Source organism: Triticum dicoccoides, chromosome 7B, assembly GCF_002162155.2.
Source record: "Triticum dicoccoides isolate Atlit2015 ecotype Zavitan chromosome 7B, WEW_v2.0, whole genome shotgun sequence".
In the NCBI taxonomy this organism is placed as follows: domain Eukaryota; kingdom Viridiplantae; phylum Streptophyta; class Magnoliopsida; order Poales; family Poaceae; genus Triticum; species Triticum dicoccoides.
The window spans coordinates 477,560,793-477,578,329 of NC_041393.1; positions in this window are offsets into that span (position 1 = coordinate 477,560,793).

Consider the following 17,537-nt stretch of genomic DNA (forward strand, 5'->3'; position numbering starts at 1 on the left):
GGGTCTATGCCCATCTTGCACACTGTATCCTGATAAAGTAGGTTCAGGCTACTGCCGCCGTCCATCAGGACTCTGGTGAGGTGAAATCCATTGACGATTGGGTTTAAAACCAATGCGGCGAATCCGCCATGGAGGATACTGGTGGGGTGGTCCCTTCGATCAAAAGTAATCGGGCAAGAGGACCATGGATTGAACTTCGGGGCAACTGGCTCCATCACATATATGTCCCTAAGTGCACGCTTCCGCTCCCTCTTGGGAATGTGGGTTGCGTATATCATGTTTACCGTCCGCACTTGTGGGGGGAAACCCTTCTGTCCTCTACTGTTCGGCGGCCGGGTCTCTTCCTCGTCGTCGCTATGCAGCCCCTTGTCGTTGTTTTCGGCAATTAACTTGCCTGCCTGCTTAAATACCCGACAATCCCTGTTGGTGTGATTAGCTGGCTTTTTGGGGGTACCATGTATCTGGCAAGAGCGGTCGAGTATTCGGTCCAAATTGGACGGACCCGGGTTTGGAGCCTCTGAATCCGGCATTGACTGTCGTATCCTCAGTGTTATCGCCGTTAACACGGCGTTTGTTTTTGTTTCGACGCGACCTGCCATTGCGGTCCTTGTTGTCTGGACTGCCAGAATTTTTGCTGAGGTTGTTGCTACAGGCTAGCCAGCTATCCTCTCCCGCACAGAAGCGGGTCATGAGTGATGTGAGGGCTGCCATGGATTTCGGCTTTTCCTGTCCTAGGTGCCGGGCCAGCCACTCGTCGTGGATGTTGTGTTTGAAGGCTGCGAGGGCCTCTGCATCCGGACAGTCGACGATTTGATTTTTCTTTTGTTAAGAACCATGTCCAGAACTGTCTGGCCAATTCGTCTGGCTGCTGAATTATGTGGCTTAGGTCATCGGCGTCTGGTGGTCACACATATGTGCCCTGGAAGTTGTCAAGGAATGCGGCTTCCAGGTCCTCCCAACACCCAATTGACTCTGCTGGCAAGCTGTTAAGCCAATGCCGAGCTGGTCCTTTAAGCTTGAGTGGGAGATATTTGATGGCGTGGAGATCGTCACCGCGGGCCATATGGATATGAAGGAGATAGTCTTCGATCCAAACTGCGGGGTCTGTTGTGCCATCGTAGGATTCAATGTTCACGGGTTTAAACCCTTCAGGGATTTGATAATCCATTACTTCATCTGTGAAGCATAGTGGGTGTGCGGCGCCTCTATACTGGGCAATATCACGACGTAGCTCGAGAGAGCTTTTGTCTATTGTGTTTGGCCCGGCCGGAGTTGCTGTATCCGGCGCAACGGTAATCGTCGTGCATCGTGGGGCGCCCACGTGATCCGTAGATCGATCTTGATTGTCTTGCCTTGTCCTCCAATATGTCTCGCAAGTCCGGCGCATTCCCCCATGGCTTTGCGCTTTTCGAGCGGTGCTGGGGTACGGTTCTGGTGGAGGGCCTAGATGCCTCTTTGTCGCGGCCACGAGGTGGTCGGTCTGCCGTATTGTGCGTTGGTGATGAGGGTTTATATGCCTCCTCCTCTAATCGGGGGAGCAACTTGCATTTTGGGTAGCTTTTGGAGGGGCATTCGAGTTCATGCTCTTCGGCCGCGAGGACTTCGGTCCATCTGTCGGCCAGCAGGTCTTGATCAGCTCGGAGATGTTGCTGCTTTTTCTTTAGGCTGTTTGCCGTGGCCATGAGCCTGCGTTTAAAACGCTCTTGTTCGACGGGATCCTCGGGCACGACGAATTTGTCGTCGTTGAGGCTTGCCTCGTCTCCGGAGGGAGGTATGTAATTATCATCCTCTACCTCTTCATCTACCGCTCTTTCGTGAGGGTTGGCTTCTCCGTCCTCCTGTGCTGAATCTTGCTGGAGGGGGTTGTCTTCGGCACTCTCGGGGGTGTTATTATCTCCGCTGCCGGAATCTCCATTCTTGCTGTGGCGGGATTTAGAGCGGCGCCGCTGACGTCGGCGCTTAGGCTGTTTCTTAGAGGAATCTGCCTCTGCTGCTTCTTCATCGTTCCCATCCTTTGGGATGTCCATCGTGTATATGTCGTATGACGAGGTGGTCTTCCAGTGCCCCGTAGGCGCTGGTTCTTGGTCGTCTCTGGCATCATCGTGCATACCGCCGATGTCTTCGGAGTCGTAGTCTAGCATGTCGGTTAGATCGTCGATAGTGGCTACAAAGTGGGTGGTGGGTGGGATTTGAATTTCTTCGTTGTCCGCATCCCAACCGTCCTAACCGCAGTCCGGCCAGGGCTCTCCTGATAACGAGAGATACTTTAGCGAATTCAGGATGTCGCCAAAGGGTGAGTGCTGAAAGATGTCCGCAGCGGTGAACTCCATGATCGGCGCCCAATCGGATTCGATTGGTAGGGGCGCAGGAGGTTCGGAGTCCGGCGAGGAGTCCAGTACCTCGGAGTCACGGGCTTTACAAGGGACAAGGTCAGTATTCGGCTCCATCGCCGTAGAGGTTGCAGCCCCCGAGGAGGTGTCTAACCACCCGTCCTCGATCTGCGCGGTCAGCTCCGAATTAAGGGTCGGAGCAGACTCTTGTGCGGCCTCCAGGGCACTGTCCGGCAGCAGAGCTAAATCATGCCCATCGTGACAGTGCAGCGCGCTCGGGTGTGGCTCGAATCCATTGAAGATCAAGTCTCCGCGGATGTCAGCGGTGAAGTTTAGGCTTCCAAATCTGACCTGATGACCAGGGGCGTAGCTTTCGATCTGCTCCAGATGGCCAAGCGAATTGGCCCGCAGTGCAAAGCCGCCGAACACGAAGATTTTTCCGGGGAGAAAAGTCTCGCCCTGGATTGCGTTGTTGTTGATGATCGAAGGAGCCATCAAGCCTATACGTGATGACACAGAGGAACTCTCAATGAAAGCACCAATGTTGGTGTCAAAACCGGCGGATCTCGGGTAGGGGGTCCCGAACTGTGCGTCTAGGCGGATGGTAACAGGAGACAAGGGACACGATGTTTTTACCCAGGTTCAGGCCCTCTCGATGGAGGTAAAACCCTACTCCTGATTGATTGATATTGATGATATGGGTAGTACAAGAGTGGATCTACCACGAGATCAAGGAGGCTAAACCCTAGAAGCTAGCCTATGGTATGATTGTTGTAATGGTTGTTCGTCCTACGGACTAAGACCCTCCGGTTTATATAGACACCGGAGAGGGCTAGGGTTACACAAAGTCGGTTACAATGGTAGGAGATCTACATATCCGTATTGCCAAGCTTGCCTTCCACGCCAAGGAAAGTCCCATCCAGACACGGGACAAAGTCTTCAATCTTGTATCTTCATAGTCTTGGAGTCCGGCCGATGATGATAGTTCGGCTATCCGGACACCCCCTAGTCTAGGACTCCCTCAGGGACATTCTACTCGCTCCCACCATGATAAGCCATAGTTTGGCATATGTCGCACCCAACCCCCAACATTGTGCGCCCACCGTGGGGTGAGGTGCACCGTCTCTCGGAGACCTGCTCTGGACGGGAACCTTGTTCCTTCCTGGCGAGCGAAGCCAGCCCAGCACGGCCGACGGCGTCAGCCTCGATGCCCTGCATGGCGTGGAGATTGCCTGCGTGGCGAGCTGCCTCGCCCACCTCGTTGGTGAGATTCACCTCTCCGACGAGCCGGCCTCCGATGTGGGCACCGGCTGCCCCGAGAGCCGCCTCGTCAGCCTCCTCGACCAGCTTCACGTCGCCAGCGAGCCTGCTGTGGACCTGGAGTCTGTTGGCTCCACCGACCCGATGATCGTCGACTCCAACACGGCATCGCTTGACGCATTCCCCACCAACGAGGTGATCTACGACGAGCCACCTCCTCGCGAGCATAGTGGCGGGAGCACCGTCACGAAGGTGCTCGTCATTAACAGTGTCGAGCGCTCGAATGGAGATGCTCGAGACCCACTTGATGCGGCGCTGCGAGACCTAACGGCACCCATCCCAGAAGATGTGGATGCTGAGATGCTAGAGGCACGCCGCGTCCAGCTCCTCAAGAGCGCTGGCCGACTGGCCAGCATGCGATGCCTCTTGGACGCCTATTGGCGCGAGATGGACCGAGCCGTTGGCGGCACGCCGGCTCCTGGGGGCCTAGCCGCATTGGCCCTGTCCGGCAGTGTGGCGGGACCATCGCCAGCATGTTCGTGGCAGAGCGCCTCATCTACGCCACGCCTGCAGAGAACATCTGGGCCGCCCAGGCGGTGACGGATGAACTAGACAAGTACGAGGCCGTCGCCACATGACGGAGCGAGTCCAGCAGCTCCTAGACACGGCTGCCGCGTTGCACAAAGCCGGCTGCCGCGCTAAAGAGCCCGCCCCGCGGAATGAAGAGTCGCCCCTTCGCCAAGATCAAGGCGCGACATCCCGGACGCCGACTGGCGGCGCCCGCGGAAGACGAGGCAACGAGCCGGAGGCTAGCCGAAGCCAGACTCGCCTTTCCATCGAGCGTGACGAAGATGGTCGACCTTGAGCGGTGGAGCGCCGAGGCGATCCTCTGCCTCCTCCACCTCGTGGAGCAAGACATCCCGCTCTGCCGCCTGTCATGCACCCGACACTCGGCGACCGCCTTGGCCGCCGAGAGGTAGTCGGGGAGAATGACACCCGCCATCGGATCAACCACCTCAACCGATCCCTGGCGCTAGAAGAAGAAGACGCGCTGGGCCCGCCCTATTTCGGCCCACAAATCCAAGATGAGCCCTTTCCCAAAGGAATCACCCTCCCGCGAGATACGCCCAAATACACCGGCTCCGTGAAGCCGGAGGATTGGCTGGTCGACTACTCGACAGCCGTCAGCATCGCAAACGGCAACAAGCGTGTTGCCGTGAAGTACGTCCCACTCATGCTTCAGGGCACAGCCCGGACATGGCTCAATAGCCTGAAGCCCCGCAGCATCAACAGCTGGGTCAATTTCATCGAGGCCTTCATCCGCAACTTCACCAGCACCTACAAAGCGGCCTCCTAAGCCCCGACAGCTCTCCTTGTGCGTCCAAGCGCCCAGCGAATCGACTCGCGTCTATCTCACTCGCTGGGCCGAGCTCCGCAACTCTTGCGAAGGCATGCACGAGGTGCAGGCAATCGAGTATTTCACCGCCAGGTGCCGAGAGGTCACCCTCCTCAAGCATCGAATCATCTACGACGAGCCTGCAACGCTTGACGAGCTGTTGATCATCTCCGACAAGCACGCCACGGCCGACTCCTCCAAGAAGGCGGAAATCCTAGTAGATGCATCCGGCAAGGTGGCACTTCAGGCCCCTCGGACTCCGGCTGGTGAGACCAGTCAGCGACAACAACCAAGTGACAACAAGCGGAAGGCCACTCAGCCGGCTTCCACCAGTCGGCAAGTGGCAACAATCGTGGATCAGCAATCGGAAGGGCAGCCGGCACCCAAGCGGCAGAAGGGTGGCAAGTCCAATTGGTTGTCTGCCTTCTCTTATGAACAGACCTTAGATGCACCCTGCAAGTTCCATAGCGGCACAAAGCCATCCAACCACACCACTTGGAAGTGTCATTAGCTCGCCAGAATCGCCAAGGGAGATGGACTCCTGCCCCCTCCGCCTGTCGGACAGCCGCCTCCTCAACCCCAGCAACCGGCTGCCTGGCCAATCGACGCTATACAAGACGAGTACCCCGAGGAGCACGGAGCTTATGTTGTATTCACCAGTGTTGCCGATGACAGACGCAGCAGACGGCAGCAACAACAAGAAGTGCAAGCGGTGGCCACAAGTACTCCAGAATTCATGCATTGGTCTGAGAAGCCCATCAGTTGGAGCAGGGCCGACCACCCAGAAGTGATGCCTTCCCTAGGTTCATACGCCCTGGTCCTAGGAGCTAACTTTGCAATGGAGAGGCGGGCAGCGCGCTTCTCCAGAGTCCTGGTAGATGGCGGCAGCAGCATCAATATCATGTACCGTGGCACAATGGAGAAGTTTGGAATCAAGTAGAAGCAGCTCATCCCCAGTCGGACTGTATTCCATGGAATAGTCCCTAGCCTTTCCTGCTCACCAATCAGCAAGACCCAGATTGATGTTCTCTTCGGAGACAAGAATCATTTCCGCCGTGAGCCAGTTTGGTTTGAAGTGGTGGACCTCGAAAGCCCCTACCATGCACAGCTTGGCCGACCAGCTCTGGCCAAGCTCATGGCAGTCCCCCACTATGCTTACCTCAAGATGAAGATGCCGAGTACCAAGGGGATCCTGACTGTAGTCGGAGACTACAAGAAGTCGGTAGCTTGCACCGCATATAGCAGCCGGCTGGCCGAGTCCCTCGTAATTGTAGCTGAGAAGCGACTCCTTGACCGGGTGGTGGAGATGGCACGCAAGAAGCCGGAAATGTCACCCTTCCCCAAGGAGTCAGAGGTTGAGGGCTCGTTCAAGCCGGCCAAGGAAACAAAGAAGATACCCTTGCACCCGGAGCACCTGGAGAGGAATGCTATCATAGGTGCAAACCTTGACAGCAAATAAGAAAGCGAGCTCGTCGATTTCCTCCGTGAGAATCGGGACATCTTCACATGGTCTCCCAAAGACATGCCGGTTGTTCCGACGGATTTTGCCGAGCACAAGTTACATGTCCGACCTGACGCCAAGCTGGTCAGGAAGCCCTTGCGCCGCCTGTCGGAAGAGAAGAGAAGAGTTGTCGGAGAAGAGATAGCCCGGCTTCTAGTAGCCGGATTCATCATGGAAGTGTTCTTTCCAGAGTGGGTGGCCAACCCAGTCCTGGTATTTAAGAAGAATAAGCAATGGCGCATGTGCATCGACTATACTAGCCTCAACACCCCAAAGATCCCTTTGCTCTGCCAAGAATTGATAAAGTGATAGACTCCACAGTCGGATGCGAGCTGTTGAGTTTCTTGGATGCATACTCAGGATACCATCAGATAAAGCTGGACCCGGCCGACAGGCTAAAGACCGCCTTCATCACGCCATTTTGATCCTTCTGCTACCTGACCATGACGTTTGGCTTGAGAAACGTCGGCGCCACGTTTCAGTGTTGCATGCAGAAGTGTCTCCTGAAGCAACTTGGCAGAAATGCCCATGTCTATGTGGATGATGTGGTGGTGAAGATGGAGAAGCGTGGCATGCTTCTAGAAGACCTCAAGGAAACTTTTGAGAACTTGCGCCGATTCCAGATCAAGCTCAACCCGGAGAAATGTGTCTTTGGAGTACCAGTCGGCCAGCTTCTCGGCTTTCTGGTCTCAGAGCGCGGCATAGAGTGCAACCTAGTAAAGATCAAGGCCATTGAGAAGATGGAGGTGCCCACCCGACTGCTGGATGTGCAGAAATTCACAGGCTGCCTGGCATTAGTTAGCCATTTCATCAGTCGGCTAGGCGAGAAAGCTGTTCCTCTGTACCAACTTATGAAGAAGACCACTTTTTTCGAGTGGAACGACAAGGCAGACGAAGCCTTTTCCCAGCTCAAGAAGATGTTGGCAACTCCGCCTATCCTGGCAGCTCCGACTGAGAAGGAGCCCATGCGCCTCTACGTTGCTGCCACCAGTCGGGTTGTCAGCACAGTTATTGTGGTAGAGCGCAAGGAGGAAGGCAGAGCATTGCCGATCCAGAGACCCGTATATTACTTGAGTGAAGTGCTGTCCGCCTCCAAGCGAAACTACCCACATTATCAGAAGATGTCCTATGGTGTGCACTTTGCCGCCAAGAAGCTGAAGCATTACTTTCAAGAGCACCCAATAACCATCGTCTGCACGGCTCCGCTTGCTGAGGTCATTGGAAGCCGGGATACTTCTGGCCGAGTGGCCAAGTGGGCTATTGATCTGGCCCCTTACACCATCTACTACCAGCCTCGCACCGCCATCAAGTCAGAAGTGTTGGCCGACTTCCTCGTCGACTGGGCCGAGACCCAGTACCTACCACCAGCACTAGACTCCACCCATTGGCGGATGCATTTTGATGGTTCGAAGATGCTCACCGGTCTGGGAGCCAGCATCGTCCTCACCTCTCCCAAAGGCGACAAGCTCAAATATGTGTTGCAAGTCCATTTTGCCGCCTCCAACAACATAGCAGAATATAAGGCACTCATACACGGACTCCGGCTTGCCAAGGAACTCAGCATTCGCTGGATCCTGTGCTATGGTGACTCCGACTTGGTGGTCCAGCAATCGTCAGGCGACTGGGACACCAAGGACGTGAATATGGCAAGCTATCGCTTCCTCGTGCAGCAACTCAGTGGATACTTTGATGGATGCGAGTTCCTCCACGTGCCAAGAAATGATAATGAGAAAGCAGATGCCTTGGCACGGATTGGCTCCACCCGACAGGCGATACCAGCCGGCGTGGCCTTGCAGCGCCTCCTCAAGCCGTCTGTCAAGCCATCTCCAGAGTCCGACTCCATCTTCGTGACGGTCCCTCCTGAAGTAGTCGGATCCGACTTGAGGATACCAAAAGCCGGCACGGGGACTTCGGCAGGCGGCCCAGGGACTGCAGCCGTCGCACCCCGCCCGGGAATTCCAGAGCCCGGCCCGGGGACTGCAACAGTCGGCCCGGGGACTTCTTCAAGACAGCAGGCGACAGCCGACTCCAACCCGCCGCCTCCCAGCCCAACTGCCCTCGTACAAGTTGCTGGCATAGCAGTCGGAGAGATAGCAGCACCATCATAGGCTAAACCCATCCTCAAATTCCTGGTAAACAAAGAGCTGCCAGCCGACGATACCCTAGCCCGACAAGTGCAACGGCGGGCGGCGGGGTACACCATAGTCAACAAAGAGTTGGTTCGGCGCAGTGTCACTGGTGTGTACCAGCGCTGTGTTGAGCCGGACCACGGCCAAGCAATCCTCAGAGATATTCACGAGGGCGAATGCGGTCACCACGCGGCCTCAAGAGCACTCGTGGCCAAAGCTTTTCGCCATGGCTTCTTCTGGCCGACTGCTCTTGAAGAGGCCAAAGAGTTGGTCTAGAAGTGCCAGGGGTGCCAGAGATTCTGCTCCAAGCCACACTTGCCAGCTTCTGCACTCAAGACTATTCCCATTGCTTGGCCCTTTGTTGTTTGGGGTTTGGATATGGTGGGGCCGTTCAAGACAGCCCGTGGCGGCATGACTCATCTGCTTGTCGCTGTGGACAAGTTCACCAAGTGGATAGAGGCCAAGCCAATCAAGAAACTAAATGGGCCGACTGTCGTGACCTTCATGTCACATCCCTAGTTCTGGCCTGACCTATGCTTGCTTCCATCTGTGCATCATGTTAAATTTTTGAAAGTTGAAATGAGGAAATTGAAAGCCTCGGAAATCATTTTAATAAAGGGGCAAGAAACCCTAAAATTGCAATCAGTAAATCCAAAATGCCCTAGAAATAGCTCTGACAATTTTGGCAAGAGTTATAAATCAAACCAAAATTTTGGGACATTTCTAAGGAATTATTTGGGTTCTGATTTTAAATCAATATTTTATTTGAATTTGGAGTTATATTCATAATATATAATGAATATATTTTCAAATGCCCTGAGATATTTTATGTTTATGAGGAGTAGACCTTAAGTGACCTAAAATTATCCAGGGGAGTTTTGGCACTGTTTTCAAATTTGTTTGAATTTGAATTCAGTGGCAATTAAATAGAAAACAGAACAGAAATATATAAAAAAAGAGAAGCCCAGCCACTTACCTGGCGCCCACTTACCTGGCCCAGCTCCTCCAGCGGCCCAGCCCACCACCGCCTCCTTCTCTGTCGCCTTCCTCCTCTGCCAGGAGGATGAGCGCGTGCCGACGCACGCACGGCCACCGCACGCCACCTCCTGCTTCCCCCGGCCTCCCTAGCGATGCCATGACGACGCCTCGTGTCCCCTCGCTCCTCTTCCTCCCTCGCTGCTCCCTCTCTCTTCCCCGAACACTCTCCCCCTCCTCTGTTCTTCCGATAGCAAACGCTGTCGTCGCCGCCGCTTGCTGCTGCCGCGGCCACCGCCTCTCCCTCGCTTCCCCGACTAGCCCACAAGCTCCGCCTCCTTGCGCTGAAGCCCTTCACCGAGCCACACAAGCCGAAGCGCCCCGTGGAGCCATCACCGTCGCCATCTCCGCCTCCGGCCGCCGTGGATCCCCATCGTCGCCCCGCCGACTCCAGCCCCTCCCCGAGCTTCCCGAGGCCACCGTCGCAACCGCCGTGAGCTCCTCTCTGTTTTCCCTCTCTCCATTCGCTCGCCCCCATGTTGTACCCGCCGTCTCACTGCAACCAGAGCTCGCTGCCGCTGGCCATGTTGCCGCCGCGGCCATGGCTTGTTTCGGTCGCGTCCGAGCACGGCTTTGAGCTCGTGGGGCTCTCAGGAAGCCCATGCGCAGCTCAGCTTGTCCAAAACCCCACCAGGGCCTCGCGGCCGTTACCACCCGAACTCCGGCGCCGCCGCGAGCTCCGTTCCGGTGAGCCCCGGCGTCCCCGCAGCCTCCCACCTACCCCATCAGATGCGGGAGAGCCCGGGCTACGCCCCGGTGCCCTCAGCGCGCGAATCCGATGCCCCTAGCGCAAGTCCGGCGTGCCCCCGCCATGCTCTGTGGTCACCACTGGCGAAACTCCGGCGGGAGCTGACGTGGCTCCGTCATTAGGAGCTAACCCAGCTATTTAAACAACCTACAGCCACTGACAGTGGGCCCCACCCCTGGTCAAACCCCAGTCAGCGCTGGGTTTGACCGGGATTAGTTCCTATGTCACTGACGTGTGGACCCCGCACGTCAGGTTTGACCTGGACCTGGCCGTTGACTCGCTGACGTCATGCTGGCGTCAGGCTGACGCAGTTAAATCATTTTCTGGATTTATTATTATTCAGGAAATTCCAGAAAATTGTATAAACTTCTAAAATTCATAGAAATTCAACCGTAACTCCAAATTAAATAATTTATATATGAAAAATTATCAGAAAAATTCAATCTATCCATCTGTACCATTTTCATGCATGTTAGAACAACTTATAGCTGTTGTTTAGCACAAATCAATTAAATGGCATTTAAACTCTCACATATGGGGTTTGAATTTGAACCTAGTGTTCAAACCAGCCCCATTTAACCTGTAGCTAGGTGCATTAGCCCAAAACACATTCATATTGCCATGTCATAGCATGCATCATATTGTGCACTGCATTGATTGTATTTCTTCTTTGTTGCCGGTATCTGTTCCCTCCCGATAGACGATGTTCCGACGATGAATTCGATGACACCGATGAAGAACTATATTATCTTCAGAAGTGCCAGGCAAGCAAAACCCCCTTGTTCATTCCGATACAATCCTACTCTCTTGCTCCTGCTCTCTTTTATTGCATTAGGACAACAACGATTCAACTGTTACTTGCTGCGGTAGCTGAACCCCTTTATCCTTTGCATGACCTGTCATTGCCACAGTAAATAGATGAAACCCACTAGCATGAGTAGGAGTTGTTTGAGCCCTGTTGTGCCTACTCATTCATGCTTGTTTGTCATGCCTGCTACTGCTTAGAGTTGAGTCAGGTCTGATTCATCCGGGATGAATCACAGGTGTGTGAACATGTCCTACGGTGCGTGAGCTAAGCGTGTGAACACGATTTGGTAAAGGTAGCGGTGAGAGGCCATGTAGGAGTACATGGTGGGTTGTCTCATTGCAGCCGTCCTCAGGAACTGAGTTCTGTGTTTGTGATCCATGATTCAGCTACTACCACGCATTGGGCCCGAAACCAATGGACCCTCTCGGCTTCTTGATCACCCTTGTCCTCTGTCCAGGAGTTGCAAGTAGTTTCTGGTGTTTGTAGTATGCTGGAGGCCGTGCGCAGCGCTGACCGTAGGGGTGGGCTGTGATGCGGTAGGCACGTGGCACGGTGTACCGGGCGCCCGTTTGGTGTCTCGGGAACCCTGTTCACATCGTTTGGGGCTGTGAGCGAAACTCCGGCCGGATCTCCTCATGGATGGAACCCGAATAGGCGATAAACCTGGACTAGAGACTTGAGTGTTTAGGCAGGCCGTGGCTGACACCCACATTGGGCTTTCGCTTGAAGGTTGCCGAGTACATGTCGTGTAAACGGCGGTAAGTGGTGCGAGCGTGTGTGAAGAAGTACACCCCTGCAGGGTTAACATCATCTATTCGAATAGCCGTGTCCGCGGAAAAGGACTTCTGGGTTGCTTATATCAGTTCATAGACAAGTGAAAGTGGATACTCTAAAATATGCAAGATAAGCGTGAGTGCTATGGATGGCGTTCTCGTAGGGAGACGGGAGCGGGTCCATAGTGGTGTATTGATATGGTCAATATGTGGACTCGTGTGCGCCACCTCAAAAGAGTTTATTGCAACAGTAGATCAGGATAGCCACCGAGTCAAAGCTGGCTTGCTGCAGTTAAACCCCACCATCCCTTTGTTGATAATGATGCATATGTAGTTAGTTCTGATGTAAGTCTTGCTGGGTACATTTGTACTCACGTTTGCCTATTTTATGTTTTTGCAGAGAAACTTCGGTCTCGCTAGTAGTTCCGCGTGGACTTCGACGTTTAGCTTGTTACCTCAGCTACGATCTTGTGCCCTCGGCAGGATCTGGTAGATAGTCAGGCTTCTCAGCCTTTTTCATTTATATATGTCTGTACTCAGGCATGATAGCTTCCGCTTGTGCTTTGATTTGTATGCTCTGAATGTTGGGTCATGAGACTCATGTTTGTAATATCTCGCTCCTCGGAGTCTAATGAATAATTACTTGAGTCGTAGAGTCATGTTGTGATGCCATGTTGTATTTACACATATCAAGCATATTGTGTGTACGTTATTGAAATGCTTGGTATGTGTGGGATCTGACCATCTAGTTGTTTATCTTTAGTAGCCTCTCTTACCGGCAAATGTCTCCTAGTGTTTCCATCGAGCCATGGTAGCTTGCTACTGCTCTGGAACACTTAGGCTGGCCGGCATGTGTCCTTCTTCGTTCCTGTGTCTGTCCCTTCGGGGAAATGTCACGCGATGAATACCGGAGTCCTATTAGCCCGCTACAGCCCGGTTCACCAGAGTCCTGCTAGCCTAGTGCTACAGCCTGGATTCACTCGCTGATGACCGACACGTTCGATGCTGGGTCATGGATGCCTGTCCTTGTAAGTCTGTGCCACTTTGGGTTTACGACTAGCCATGTCAGCCCGGGCTCCTTATCATATGGATGCTAGCGACACTATCATATACGTGTGCCAAAAGGCGCAAACGGTCTCGGGCAAAGGTAAGGCGACCCCCGTGGGAATACCGTGCGTGAGGCCGCAAAGTGATATGAGGTGTTACATGCTAGATCGATGTGGCATTGAGTCGGGGTCCTGACAGTGTTGGTATCAGAGCTTGACTGCCTGTAGGATTACCAAGCCAAACTGGTCGAAGTTGAGTCTAGAAATTCTTTAGTTATATAAGGGAATTGATTGTGGGATGGAACGTAAGGCTCTTTTTACTCCTTATACCTTATGGCCTTCTGATCTGAGTCAACCTCTTCTTTTCTACGGGGATTAAGAACTAGAATTCTCTTCTATCTCTCAGGATGACGTGTTACTAATCCATAGACCTATAGAATTGTTAGTTTTAAATCTCAGTTCAGCCTTTACTACTTCTGTATGTTAACTGTTGATCTCGAAACCTTGATATTGTGCTTCCGAGTGGTTATGCCACCATTTTTGTGAATGTCTCAAATCTTTTCTGAGCATTTACAACCGTTATGCTGTCCAAGTCATCCCAGGTTTCTAAACAATCTGATGCATTTGCAAAATCCTTTTCCTCTGGTTTCAATGTCTTTTAGGCCAGGTTAATCACACAATTGTTGAGTTGAGGTACTCTACTGCCTCGACCTTTTTGTTGGAGTTATTATTATGACCCTAGGTGTCTCAGGGGATCATCTAGTAATCTAGCAACGTTTTGTGTTCCCAGTGTGAAGATTCTGGCCATCATTCTCGAAAGCATCTCGTGATGCTACTTAGTAGTAGGTATTCTATTCCTGGGTTTTGAACCCGAGATTCACTCTACTTACTTCATGTTGATAGTGTTTGCTAGTTCCTTCAGGATATTAGTAACTTTGTGATAGTCCTTGAAGTCCGTGGTATCATCTTCTTCCAAATACCATGAACTACTTATGGCAGAAGTTCCTCGTTGAACTGAAATATCACAACAGGAGTGCTCTCGATGGGTTCTCCATACTATATTGTGGCTCTGCCAGTTCTACCTTTCTGCATGGGTTATCCGGAAGAAATATGTTGAATTTCGTTCGACATGCTAAACCATGCATCCAAAACTCAGAAAATTATATGTTCCTTTGAGTTGTTCTCTTTAGTTGCATTCTGACCTTCGTCTATCAATTGATAGTCAAGAGTATGCGTGCGTTCGTTTATCGATGCCTATTACTCTTGTGGTCCGTCAAGCCATTCTGTCCTGAATGACTTAGAGAAACAAACTCCAGTACCTCATCCATATCTAGGATTGGGTCAAAGTAGTTGTATTCCGCAGATCAAATGCCAATCCAGCTTTTGGTTCTGTTCTACCTTGGAGTATTACCCCCTTTATGTCAGAATTGTCATGAGAACTGCACCAACTCTCATGAATTTTGACGTAGTGATACTTCTCACCATCATTAGTCATTCCTCGGCCCTCGTGTTGATGCAACCGGGATACCGACAAATGAATTGTGATGTGTGAAATCAATACTCCCAGCAACCTCATTGCTTGGTAGTTAAAGGATAATAATTTCATTCTTAGCATGTTGGTTTTTGAATCATCCTTCTAAGACTGATCGTGCTACCTAGTCCTTATTTTGGTGCACCCTTCGATTGATGAGTTAGGATCTTGTCAAGTCCTCACTCATTTGATTATATCGTCTTGCCCTGAAAAGCAAGATTGTTCTCAAGCTTAGTAACATACCGGTGGTTCGTGATTTTCTGAAGATCTTCTCGGAAGTATTACCAGGTTGTCACCTGACCGCTATGTTGAGCTCGTGATCAAGTTGGTTTCTTGTGAACCACCCTCTCTCCAAGATCGGTGTTAGATATCCCTGAGCTAGTTGGTTAAGCTAGACAACAACTTGGAGAGTTGGAAGATAAAAGCTTGTCTGACTTAGTTCGTTCCAAAGGGATATTCTTGTGCAGTGTGTGTTGAAGAAAGATGATATCTTTATTGGTTGATCCTCGTGATCAATTGTTGGATCTATTATCTTACCCAAACCTTTGATTTGAGTATGGGCTATCGTCAAATCAAATCAGAACCAACGATATTCATAATGTTGTCTTACTCGTGGTTGTTCCTCGAGCATACACCATTATATCTTATGGGTCTGACCAATGCTATCACCTGTTCACATAATTAGGGAATTCCATCTTCATGGAAATTTCAATGAATTGTTGTTGAGCCCATCAACATCATTTTATCTTTTCCAAGATCTTGTTGGACAATAAGTTAGTGTTGGAAACTTTTGAAGCATTTTCTTCATGCCAGCTCATGAAGTATTTGTTTGACGAAAGGAGTGACTTCCTCTTATACACGTGCATTTCGTGAAAGTTGCCGCCATGAATTTGAGAAAGTTAGTTTTGCTTCCTCTGGAATCATCGCAAGTCAGTCATGCACACGTGCGAAGTATTTTGTGGTCTGGAGACTTGCAACCTTCATTCCATATGTGTCCCGAGCACACCAAGCCACTGATTGATTTGTTCAAGGAGAAGAAGCTCCTTCTTAAGAGTATACCCTATGCAAGGACTTCGATATCCTCGATGATGGTTCCCCACCGGAACTCGGTAGTGTTTAATTATAAGACTACTACGTGGCCATGCTTGTCTGGGACAACGTGTTCACATGTTTGTAGCAGAACCAACTCATGTCTTGGAGCTTACTGCCGTAGTTCATTCCCCGAGAATCTCACAACGCCGTCTCGTCGATTTGTGCTGTAAACTTTCATTTTTCTTTCTAGACTTGATGAGTCTGGAATATTCTGACACCAACCAGATCTGAATCTCAGGCAGATGTGATGGTTGGAACATTTCCCAAGAACTATAATATTGGTCTCGCTATAACCGGTAAAGTGGATGTCGTGGCCAACACACCCAGCCGGAAGACCTCCTGTTGTAGTATCTTGATTTGAGGAAGTTGGCCACCTCCCCATAGGGATTTCGTAGGATTTACTCCCTAGTTGACCCTTATGGATTTTTGAGATCTCGAAGTCCGACCTATACTTGATGTTCTAGATACCAGACCATTTCAAGGAATGTGATACGCTAGTACATCAAGGAGAACATTAGAAGCGGAGTGCTAAATGTCTCTCGGTCGATCATCCAGATTTTATTTCCTTGGCCTCGCTAAGGTGAAATCTGAGAAAGTGTTATCTTCCTTTGCATCTGCATCGTCCGTCAGTATTCATCGTGGTAGTACGTTGTGTTGCCAGGATCCTTGACACGGATGTTGATAAAACCTTGATGATTGTGGAAATGCTCAAGTTCTTGAGAGCACGCACAAGCGCTACGTGTTATCATCGGCACTAACTGGGATTCCTCTCAGTTTCCTCGACAATGCTATGACCTTTTCAAACAGTGAATTCACTCTCTATTGTTGGGTCCTTCCCCAGTTACCAGAATCATTCCCAGCATTTGCATTTTGTTCCCAGCTTGCACCGCTAATGGGCCATCCTACCATGGGTCTCTTCCATTTCCGCTGATAAGCAAAAATCATCTATGACGTTGTCTTCAACAAGGTAATCCACATCATCCAAGTCTGAGTATGCCATTCTACCGACCCTCTCCAAACGATCGCTCGAGAATTGCCTTAGGCTGGTTTAAAGAGTTTCAATGATCTTTGAATCAAAGGTAATTCTTTTTGCCACTTAAGGGGATATTTCTACGAGTCACCTTCCCTAAGGTGCATCATTATGGTATCATGGCAATTCAACTCCTCACTACGTTGACAACCGATCACCACATTCCTAAGTCTGGAATTGTTGTCTACCTAGTGAACCCTCATCATCTGTTCCACTCCATTCCTCTAGAGGTGTGCTTCGTCTCTCAGCTCGAGAGATGTTGCTATGTATCATTCCGAGAGTTAATCCTGAGTTGTTCGACCTTCGAGAAGATTGATCCTTCTAGAGTTCCCTTCTCCTCTCGTTGTCATGTTGGTTGGAGTTCTCGGAGCAAGACATCAAGATAATGATGGTGATCAAATCAACACTCTTATGGAATGCACCCTGGATCATGAAGATTATACTAGTTTGCGTTTCCCCTTCGTCTTACCCTACACTTGAATCTCGGGTCGAGATTCTTGTGTAGTGGGGGTGAGTTGTCACATCCCTAGTTCTGGCCTGACCTATGCTTGCTTCCATCTGTGCATCATGTTAAATTTTTGAAAGTTGAAATGAGGAAATTGAAAGCCTCGGAAATCATTTTAATAAAGGGGCAAGAAACCCTAAAATTGCAATCAGTAAATCCAAAATGCCCTAGAAATAGCTCTGACAATTTTGGCAAGAGTTATAAATCAAACCAAAATTTTGGGACATTTCTAAGGAATAATTTGGGTTCTGATTTTAAATCAATATTTTATTTGAATTTGGAGTTATATTCATAATATATAATGAATATATTTTCAAATGCCCTGAGATATTTTATGTTTATGAGGACTAGAC